Source organism: Ailuropoda melanoleuca, chromosome 8, assembly GCF_002007445.2.
Source record: "Ailuropoda melanoleuca isolate Jingjing chromosome 8, ASM200744v2, whole genome shotgun sequence".
NCBI classification, from domain to species: domain Eukaryota; kingdom Metazoa; phylum Chordata; class Mammalia; order Carnivora; family Ursidae; genus Ailuropoda; species Ailuropoda melanoleuca.
This window is the reverse complement of record NC_048225.1, coordinates 1,643,489-1,654,390: the sequence shown is the minus strand read 5'-3', so window position 1 is coordinate 1,654,390 and position 10,902 is coordinate 1,643,489. Positions and strand designations below refer to the sequence as shown.

Here is a 10,902-nt window from a genome sequence, read left to right as displayed (position 1 = left end):
GAACATCAATTTGCCTGAACATATTTCTTGTTTTCCAAGATGAAATCAAGACCAGTCCTCCCACCCGTGAGGGTGGATTGTGTCAAGTTTATGCCCTCTGACAGTGGTCTCTTTGTTCTCTGTTCCTTCTCTACTTCTCCTTCTGCGAGCATAGTTACCGGGGTCAGCACAAGGCTGCTCGACTGACAGTCCAGGCTGGGTGGTTCCAACAGCCGGGGCTTTCATAAGCATGAGGCATCTTAATGGCTGATCGCCGACCCGGTCACTTCCAGGCCAACTGCTCACGGCGCCAGCTATCATCTTTGGGATATTTGGTCATCCCGCTTCCCTACTGCGTGGCCAGATTCCACTTCTCTAGCTGTTCAAACCCCACATTCCTCCCAGTCTTCCTTCTCTTCTGCACATAGGTCAGGACTGACTAGGACTTCTCAATTGTGTGTCTTGGTCTTCCCTGGCAATCCCAGACCCTTTTCTCTGTTTCTAGGATCTCCACTTTTTCAATGATGTATTCCAAAAGAGTAATTTAGCCCCTAGGAATAACTGACACTCGTAAAGCATGTGTGCGCTGACGTGTTCGAAGCACCTTAATCTTTGCGACAACCCCCTGATGCAGATTCTCTTGTGATCACCATTTTACAGATGAGGAAACTGAGTCACAAATGAGGTAGCTGTCTAAGGATGCACAACTGAGCCGTGGTGGGGCCCAGTTTGAGCCCTGGATATCTAGCTGTAAGAACAGTTTCTAAGAACCAGCATGCTGGTGTGCACCTCCACAGTCACGTATCCAAACAACCCCCCCGCCAAACTACTGTGACTCCCTCGACCTGCATTTCCAGGGGCACTTGTCACGCACCCCGTGCTGTTAATGCTGTCTCTATCCTTGTCTTTTAAGTCCTAATATCTTATGATCCCCTGGGGGGAACAGACAGTGTCAACTGAATCTTGATGTCCCTTCGTTAGGGACTTACAACATGCTGAAAGATATTTTTGCTACTTACCAAAATCTATTTCTAATCGCTTCAAAATACTGGCATATTAAAAACTTAGTTTATGTCAAGATGCTCTGAAATCTGTGAATGATTTGGCAAATGAATGTTTTTGGCCATAACGCTTTCTTCTGTCCTCTTCCTGTGTTCAGGTCATTCGGGATATATCAGTCCCTTTTCTCTTCTCTTCTTCCTCCTCCACCTCTTCCTCTTTTTTTTCTTCTCTATTCCCTCCTTATTCCCCCCCACACACACACCCCTGCTTTTTTTTCTCTTTCTTTTTTGTCCTGGAATATTTTCTCAATTGATTTCAAATGCTGACAACATCAACACCACGACCTGAATGACTCAGTGCACCATTTCCCACAGTACGTCTCGCAGGTTGTTCATAGTTGTTATGTGGGAAAGGGGGAAGAGAGGACTGGGGGGTCCGTAGGAAAATAAATTTAAGAAATGTAGCATTAGGGAAATATAAATAGATTCATATACAGAAGCCACTAATAAGCCTGGAGCCACTACTAGGCTAATTATGTTATAAATCTTAAAGAGGGCGACACAGCCCGCAGAATTCCGTGAGCCTGCGTGACACTAGACTCCAGCAACAGGATTTGAGAGTCACTCTGTGGTGATAAACACAGATTCAAATTAAAGGTTTCATTTGTGGAGCCACATTTTAGCCTGGGGTTTGAATTTTGTTTCTTTCTTGAAACAATTATAGGACTTTGGGCACGTCCCTGACCTGTTTTGGAAATAGTCACACTTATTTCGTAGGATTTTTATAACAGACGTGTGCCTGAATGACCCAATCAATGATTTTAATTTTTTTATTTATTTGTCTTTATTTATTTTTACATGATTATCTTTATTAACTGTGCAAGTACCCAAAACAAAGAAAAGAGCAGTGTGTGCCCATGAAAACAAGGTCTCAGAGGAAAACGTGGGTTCCTAAATCTTCCTTGACACATTAATTCTTATGAAGACTGAGCTGGGAGGGAGCTGCCTATTATGGCTAGCTTAGGTCAACACGTCTGGGCTAGTCATGGTTGCTGAGAGCCAAAAACAACACAGAACTCACCATCGAGGCCCCGTAGCCCTCAGTTCCGGACAATCCCCCAAACCAGAGATTATGCTGTTGACTAGACTTGACCTGGAGCCGTTACGAAGAATCAGTAAAACAGGTTTGTGTGTTTGGCTGTGATTCACGATTTTTCACAAGTTACTTTTGACGGTGTTTTCAAGGTAAGCGCTGTGTGGGAAGTAGCTGTTGCTCTCCCTCTGAAGACGGGGGAGACTGTCGGGGTGTCTGCAGTCAGTGCTCCGTGAGCTCACAGAGCTCGTCGCACTAAGGCTTCTCACTCCACTTCCCAGAGTCTTCTCATTTACTCGTTTCTTGCAGTTTATTCTTGAGTAATCTGAGCGTGCAATCTTTGCTAAACATATGAGATGTCAAGATACTGGTGAGAGAGATGGGTAGAATGCTTACATCATTTCCAGCCATGGAAGGTGGAGAACGTACTCCAGGGATGAAGAAGCACATGTCAGGGTCCCTCTGAAGGTCTCCCAGAGTGATTACAAGTCTCCATCGACATTCTGTCATTTTATTGCAAAGCAGGTAAGACTAATCTGTTTTTAGGCAGAAAGACATAGATTTTAATGTCCATTTTCAAGAGACTGTCGATTAATAAATAGAAATATTGGTTTGTTTTTAAAGCTGTAAATCAGTTTTCCTCTGTATGTTAGACAAGTCCCACATATGTGAGAACACCTTGATGTTGTGAGAGTACGTCTTAGTCCGTTTGGGCGGCTATCACAAAATGCCGCAGACACTCATGGCTCACAGCTCTGGAGGCTGGAAGTCCACACTCAGGGCGCCAGCATGGCCGGGCGCTGGGGAAGCCCCTCTTCTAGTTTGCAGACTGCCGACTTCTTGCTGTGTCCTCACACAGTGGAAGGGACAAACTAGTTCTCCGGGGTCTCCATAAAAGGTGGGACCTTCATGATCTAATCACATTCCCCAAAGCCCCATCACCTTTGCAGTTAGGATTTCAACGTAACAATTTTAGGGAGACACAAACTTTCAGATCCTAGATGGTGTGAGGCTGAACCAGAGCAAGAGGGAGTGACTCAGCCTGGCTACTCGTTCCCTAAGAAGAGCCATCACAGACCCTCTGGCATCCCCGGCAGTGTAGACCTGCAGGGCCCAGCATAGCACCCGGACAGGAGAGGATCATCCCCATCTCTGAGTCTAATGCTCACAGTCAGAAGACTGATGCTGTGAGATCCTAACAGCAATGAAAAAAATTGTAGGGGGTAATTGACTCCATTGTGAGTTTAAGTTACCCCCTCATCGAGAGGTCAGCAAACTTTTTCTGTAAAGTGTCAGATAGTAAATATTTAAGTCTTTGAGGATCATTTCGTTTCTTTTGCAGTCACTCCACTCTACCATTATAGTACAAAATCAGCCATATGCCCAGAAGGGTTTGAAGGTGACTGTGTTTCAATGGAAATTTATTTATGGACACTGAAATTTGAACTACATACAATTTGCATGTGTCAGAAATATTCTTATCATGGGGCCCCTGGGTGGCTCAGTTGGTTAAGCAACTGCCTTCAGCTCAGGTCATGATCCTGGAGTCCTAGGATGGAGTCCCACATCTGGCTCCCTGCTCAGCAGGGAGTCTACTTCTTCCTCTGACCCTCCCCCTTCTCATGCTCTCTCTCATTCTGTCTCTCTCAAAGAAATAAGTAAAAATCTTAAAAAAAAAAGAAATATTCTTATCACAACACTGAAGAAATACAAACAATTATAAGAACAATTTTGAGTAACTATATGCCAACAAATCAGGCAACCTGGAAGAAATGAATGCATTTCTAAAAACATATAAATTACCAAAACTGAAACAAAAAGAAATAGAAAACCTGAACAGACCCATAACCAGCAAGGAAATTGAAGCAGTGATCTGAAATCTCCCAACAAACAAGAGCCCAGGGCCAGATGGCTTCCCAGGGGAATTCTACCAAACATTTAGAGAGGATTCAATACCTATTCAGACTCGTTCTATGAGGGCAGCATTACCTTGATCCCAAAAGCAGACAATTATTATCAAAAAGGAGAATTACAGACCAATATCCCTGATGAACATGGATGCAAAAATTCTCACCAAGATTCTAGCTGATAGGACCCAACAGTACGTTAAAAGGATTAATCACCACGACCAAGTGGGATGTATTCCTGGGCTGAAGGGTGGTTCAACATCCACAAATCAATCAATGTGATACACTACATAAATAAAAGAAAGAACAAGAGCCATATGATCCTCTCAATAGATGCAGAAAAAGCATTTGACAAAATACAGCATCATTTCTTGATTAAAATTCTCTGCAGTGTAGGGATAGAGGGAACATACTTCACTATTATAAAAGTCATCTACAAAAAGCCTTCAATGAATATCATTCTCAGTGGGGGGAAATTGAGAGCTTTTCCCCTAAGGTTAGGAACACAGTGGGGATGTCCACTCTCACCCCTGTGGCAGAATATAAAACGAATACACAAAAATCAGTTGCATTTCTATATGCTAACAATGAGACAGAAGAAAGAGATATCAAGGAATTGATCCCATTTACAATTTACAATTGCACCTAAAACCATAAGATACCTAGGTATAAACCTAACTAAAGAGGTAAAGGACCTGTACTCTGAAAACTATACAAAACCCATGAAAGAAATGGAGGAAGACACAAAGAAATGGAAAAACATTCCATGCTCATGGACTGGAAGAACAGACATTGTTAAAATATCTATGCTGCCCAGAGCAATCTACACATTCAACACAATCCCTATCAAAATACCATCAAACCATAAGAGACTCTGAATCATAGGAAACAAACTGAGGGTTGCTGGAGGGGAAGGGGGTGGGGGTATGGGGTAACTGGTTCATGGGCATTAAGAAGGGCATGTGATGTAATGAGCACTGGGTATTAGATAAGACTGATGAATCACTGACCTCCACCTCTGAAGCTAATATACTATATGGTAATTAATTGAATTTAAACAAAATAAAATAAAACAAAATAGAAATAAAATAAAATAAATAAATAAAATAAAATACACCTGTCACTCATTCCTTCTTTGATCTAGTGATGTCTCGCCAGTGAGCTTGCTAGACGCTCTGGTGTCAAACCCCTTGTTTATAGACAGAAGAATGAAGAGTTGTGACTAATGGCAACACGGGGCAAAGCTGTGTCTAGTGACACTGAGGTGGTTGTTCCTCAGATGCCAGAAGCCAAATGGCCTTGAGCACAGAGATCGCTGCATGGAAGCGAGGAGGGGAAGGAGGAGAATGGGACTTTTGTATTTATTGAGCAATTGTAGTAGGCCAGGCACTGTGCTAAGTGCTTTGTATGTAACGATCTCATTTGATCTTTACAACAGCCCTGGGGTACCGTAAATATTATTACATGTTAGAGATAAGAAAATGAGCCACAGATTGCCCAGGGCTGCAGAACTAACACATGGATATTAGCAGAAAGGAAGACTAGTCTTACTAATGCTGAAGCCTATTTCTTGCCTGTTTGTTTCTGCTCATTGTAAAACATAACTCATTTGGCAAGACGGTCACGAAACTGGCTTAATGCAAAATTTAGATTTCTATGTAGAAAAGGTAGAAGTCATAGATAATTTTAATGCATCGGTCAATGAATCCGATAGTGAATGCTGTCTCTCTGATGAGACAAATATAAACATCCTCTCCTGAAAAGGGTTATTACCCATAGTCATGTGATGAAATGATCACTCCTTATAAAATGTCTTCTGTCCTACACACAGGTTGGCATAGTTTCATTGAGTTTTTTCAGCCTTACATGAGAAATAACAGGAAGAGTTGCATTCCCCAGCAAAGATTAAAGGCACTGGAGAATTGATGATGTCTATGAATATAAAATGAACCAAGACTGCTCACTCCTGCCTCCACCAAATGGAACCTGGGAATTAATAAGGCAAATGATTTGTCAAGAAGTAGACCGTGGGGCTTGGTGAGATCACAATGGGAAAGCAGCACGCTGCTGTCTTACCCTGTACCCCCCGCACCTGCCAGCCTCGTTTCCTGTCTGCTCCTTCCCTCTCCCCTAGCTAACTATCTTCTCTGAAGAATAACTAAATCTTCTCAGATGAAAGTGGCTAAGAAGAAGCTTCTTCATCTCTGTCCATTACCCATTTCTGCACAAAGTACGAGTAGACATGGAAAGTATTCACAGGTTCCTCCCTCCTACACACATACACGCCTGGATGGAATCAGTCCCAGAGTATGAACTGAGCACCGAGCCCCTGACCCACTCCAGTCCCACCACCTGTGCCTTTGCCGTTGGAGCTCCAGTACCCTGCTGGGCAGACTGAGCACTGATTTACCAGCTCCCTGGGGTCCCCAGGACAGTGAGAGAAGACAAGTTTGGATTTCTCCACTTTGTGCCATCTGTTATTTGGTCTTTCCTCATCTAAAGCCTTTCCCTTGCAAATACCATCCACCTTTCATGCATTCCCACTCAGCCATTTTGGTAAAACTCTTGCCCTGGATGAACCACTGTCACTTGAGCAGCGAACGCTGCTGGAGACCATTCACTGGAGAGTGAACGCTGCTGGAGACACAGCTCTAGCTGTGTTTAGTGGCTTCCCTCCAATTGATAAATGTGCACCTACGTTGATTGCTACCTGGCCTTCCTCCCTTACTCTCCTAGGGGCTTGCTTTGCCACTCTCCTAGGCGGTCATCGTAACCACCTGAACACAGAGATGATCTATGTCTGTCTTCCTTCCTAACTTCCTTCGTTCTTTCCTTCTTTCCTTCGTTCCGTTGTTACCCAGAATCATACTTTAAGGGGGAAAAGAAGAATCGCTTTATATTAGAGTCTTTGCAGATTTTGAGAATATAGTTCCCAAACCAAATTTCTAATGATAACTGATATTGCTGGCATATATTAAAATTTTTGATTCTGTAAAATGAAAAAACAGACATGCCCATAATGAAAGAATCAATAAATTTTGTATAGTTGATTTTAAAACTATACTTTAAAAGTTATTTTATATGTGATTTTTAATTATGTGTGCTTGACTAAATTCAATAGTATAAGTAGACAAGTTGGCCAAAAATAATCTTTGAGGGTAGTGGTTGTTCTAACTGGGAAAATGGAATTACCATCATTTATTTGGCACTGAGTTCTATGTAGAGTTGCTTTGCATTCAGGCATAAACTAGAGGTCTTAAAATTAGCATGTTCAGCATAGAGCTCTTGCTGTTTTTCCCTGCCAAGTTTCTTCCCAAGTCTTCTTAACTGGCCCCTCGGTGGCTGCCCTCCTATGCTAGAGTCTTTCCAGGGCTATCCTGTTTGGGTGCATTTTAGCTCCCATCAGTCCTGAGGGTGCAGACCTTCAGTGGCATCCCATCCTACTCTGAGTAAAAACCTCGTCTTCCTACGACTCTGAAAGCTCTACAGGATTGGGCTGCTTCTGCCACCCATCCCATGAATTATAACCCCCCTTCTCTGATGCTCCTCACATATGTCAAGTACACACTTGGCTCTGGGTCTTTGCTTCTGCTGCTTGCTTGTCTGGAATGCTTTTCAGCTAAGGGTATTTTTAAATAACAATAGCAGCAACAGCAAACTCCTTCCCAGGACTCCCTGTCCCTCTTATCCTGCTTTATTTACCCCACAGCCTTTGTCTTCATCTGACAATTTGTGTAATTATGTGCATATTTGATTATTGACTTCATTGGTTACATTCACTGCTGTTTCCTATAACCTAGATCAGTAGGCATTCAATAAATATTTGTTGAGTGAATTAATGTCTCCACCATACCCCTGGCAGATCGAGTACAAACTTTTTTTTTTTTTAAGATTTATTTATTTACTTGAGACAGTGTGCTTGAGTGTAGGGAAGGGGGGGGGGAGAGAGAGAAAAAAAATCTCAAACAGACTCCATGCTGAGTGTGGCCCAACACAGGACCCAATCTCACAACCCCAGATCATGACTCCGAGCTGAAACCAGGAGTCAGATGCTTGACCAGGTGACCCACCCAGGTGCCCCTGTCACATACTCACTTAGGAAAAAATCTTGAAGTCTTCCTTTCCTTCATTTCCAAGGCTAGTTAATCTCCAACTTGGGTCATATTGGACAGATGCCACTGGCAACATGTATCTCAAAGCTTCCTCCATTTCTCCAACTCCAGTGCCAGACCACTGCCATTGCCTGCCTGCACTATGATAGTATCCCATTTTCTCTCTTGGCTTGTACTCTTGTCCTCCCTAAAACCCATTCTCCACCCAACAGCCAGAGAAGTCTTCCAGAAAATAAGTAGATCTGACCACTTCATCCTCTACTTAAAATCCTTTCATAGCTTTCCATTGCTCTCAGAATAAAGCCTGAACTTCTCATCAAAGCCTCCAAGGTCCCGTAGAAGCTGCTTTGCCTACCACTACATCACAGCTGATCCCCTTTCCTGCCTACTCGGGACGCTCCTGCCATGTTGGCCTTCTCGTATTCCAAGGATGCACAGGTCTTTTCTCACCTTTTTAGGCCATTGGCCTTGCTATTGCCTTTACCTGGAATGCTTTTCTTCCCACTGTCTATATGGCTGAAACACGTTTATCCTTCTGGACTCAGTTCAAATATCACCTCCTCCAAGGGGTCTTCCCTCTCACCCTATTCAAAGTAGGCATGAGATTTCCTCACCCACTGTCTTTCCCTCAGATCCTTCAGCACATTCACAAGCTTCTTGTTTAACTGGTCACCTCTTTATAAGCTTTTTATAAAACAGTAGATGGCAACTATCTTGGGCTTTGCAGGCCATACAGTCCATTCCAATTACTCAACATTACCATTGCTTTGAAAACACAGCCATAGACAATATGTGAACAACTGAGCATGGTAGCATTCCAATAAAACTTTATTTAGGAACACTGAAGTCTGAGTTTCATATAATCTTCACCTCCCAAAATACTGTTCTTCTTTTGATTTTTTTCCAACCATTTGAAAAAACAAAAACCAGAGGCACCTGGGTGGCTTAGTTGGATGAACATCTATCCTTGAATTTGGCTCAGGTCATGATCTCAGGGTCCTGGGATCAAGCTCCACATCGGGCTCTGCACTCAGCATGGAGTCTGCTGGAGATTCTCTCTCCCCCTTGGCCCTTCCCCCTGCAGTCTCTCTTTCTCTCTCTCTCAAAATAGATGGATAAATCTTTTAAAAAAATAAAAATGGAAGGAAGGAAGGAAGGAAGAAAAGAAAGAAAGAAAGAAAAAAGAAAAGAAAGAAAACAAACCCGTTCTTAGTTCATGTACAGTACAAAAATACACAGCAAGCTGGATTTGGCCCATCAGCCGGAGTTTTCTGAACTCTGAGCTAGGAGATTAGATATCAGGAAGGCAGCGAACTCATTTGTTGTATCTGTAGACCCAGAACAGTGTCTTGCACACAGTAGCTTCTCAGATAGGTATTTATTAAAGGGTGACTCCGGGAGTTTGTACAGCCTCCCACATTATAAAGAACTAAGTCTTCTGGGAATGTGTGTTCGAAGGGTTAAAACCAGGCTTCTATCAGAAGTCAAAAGTTTTTGCTTATTTAGGGCTAGAACTGCATGCCCCATTTGGCCTTACATTCTTTTGTTCTCCAGGGGAGCTTAAAGATGATAGATTTTTGCCAGGTATGAAATAGAAGACAGAAGTTACATAAGGTAAGAGGCCAAAGGTTAAGCAAAATTAATACACTGATAAAATCAAGATTCAGGTAGATTTTCGGGTTATGTTGAAACCAGTGGTGAACATTAGAAGAAAGGCTAGAAAAAATCTGTTTAGGGTACAATCTCTCGAAACAACCATGGCGAGAACACAAATCTTCTCAGGGAAGTCTAAAAACCATATACGCCTCCTCATCCCTCCACCTAGAATACTGACTGCTCTTATTCAAACGCATCTCTTGCAGAGAATATCCTCCTTTGGGAAAAGAAGATTTTTGAGAAATAACTTTGTTTTTTCTCTGTCGGGCCCAGAAGAGTAATGGGCTGTCATCAAGGGTTACATCTTCGGTTGGGATGTGAAGTGAGAAAGTCAAGGCCAGAGGGTACGCAGAGGTGAGGAGGCTCATTTCTCATGCACACAGTGACGCTAACTAAAGATTGCAAGGAGAAAACACTGACAGTTGTGTTTTCATTCTGCTACGAAATTACATTTCCCTGTCAAAAATATTATATCTCCTGTAAGTTAATAAAAGTCACAGTGTCATTAATTTTAGAGCTGCAAAGTAATTAGACATAATTTGTCCATCTGCATAACACATTCAAGGCCTCTAAAGGCTAGAGAATTTGTTTAAGCAGCTATAACTGCAGGTGAAATCCTCATTCCCTGATTGTTTGTCTGGAAAGAGAGCTTTCGAATAGGCACAGACAAACCCTCCGCATTTACACCAGGTTGAATTCAGGTTACAATGAATTGCTTAGATTTCTTAGATAAAAAGACATAATATTTGGATTCAGTTTGGAGTGAGTGTGGATTAAGATGTCAAAGTTTAGCCATAGGAGTCATTCTTTGCAATCTTAATAAGAGGGTTAAATACGTGGAATTTACACTGAGTACACAGCCTTTCCTATTGCTAAACATCCTAAAATCTACATCAATTTTGTGTTTTACATATGAGAGAAATAAGATTATGTGATCTTTAACAATTCCTTTTTAATTTCACACTCATTCTGATGTACTTTGCACTATCTCTTCAAGCGTGTCCAGTGTCTGTGCTCCCGCATCTGACTCTGAGATCCATGCGAGGAAGGATCGCGTGCCCCAGAGCCAGCACGGCGCCTGCTACGGGGTGGGGTGGGGGTACCCGGCAGTATTGTTGAGTGAGTGGCCCATGACTCATGGACAAAACTTATTT

The 10,902-nt window shown here is 42.6% G+C and overlaps 1 long non-coding RNA gene across 2 annotated transcripts; it reads left to right on the top strand.

Annotated features, from left to right (window-relative positions):
* The first annotated feature begins 1,923 nt into the window (after positions 1 to 1,923).
* Positions 1,924 to 7,764, top strand: LOC117803307. Of its 2 annotated transcripts, none has more exons than XR_004626990.1 (3): positions 1,924 to 2,225; positions 2,383 to 2,598; positions 5,812 to 7,764. It is a non-coding gene; the product is annotated as an uncharacterized LOC117803307 (long non-coding RNA). The 2 variants fall into 2 exon arrangements; XR_004626989.1 differs by having other exon boundaries at positions 1,925 to 2,164.
* Positions 7,765 to 10,902: the final 3,138 nt, after the last annotated feature.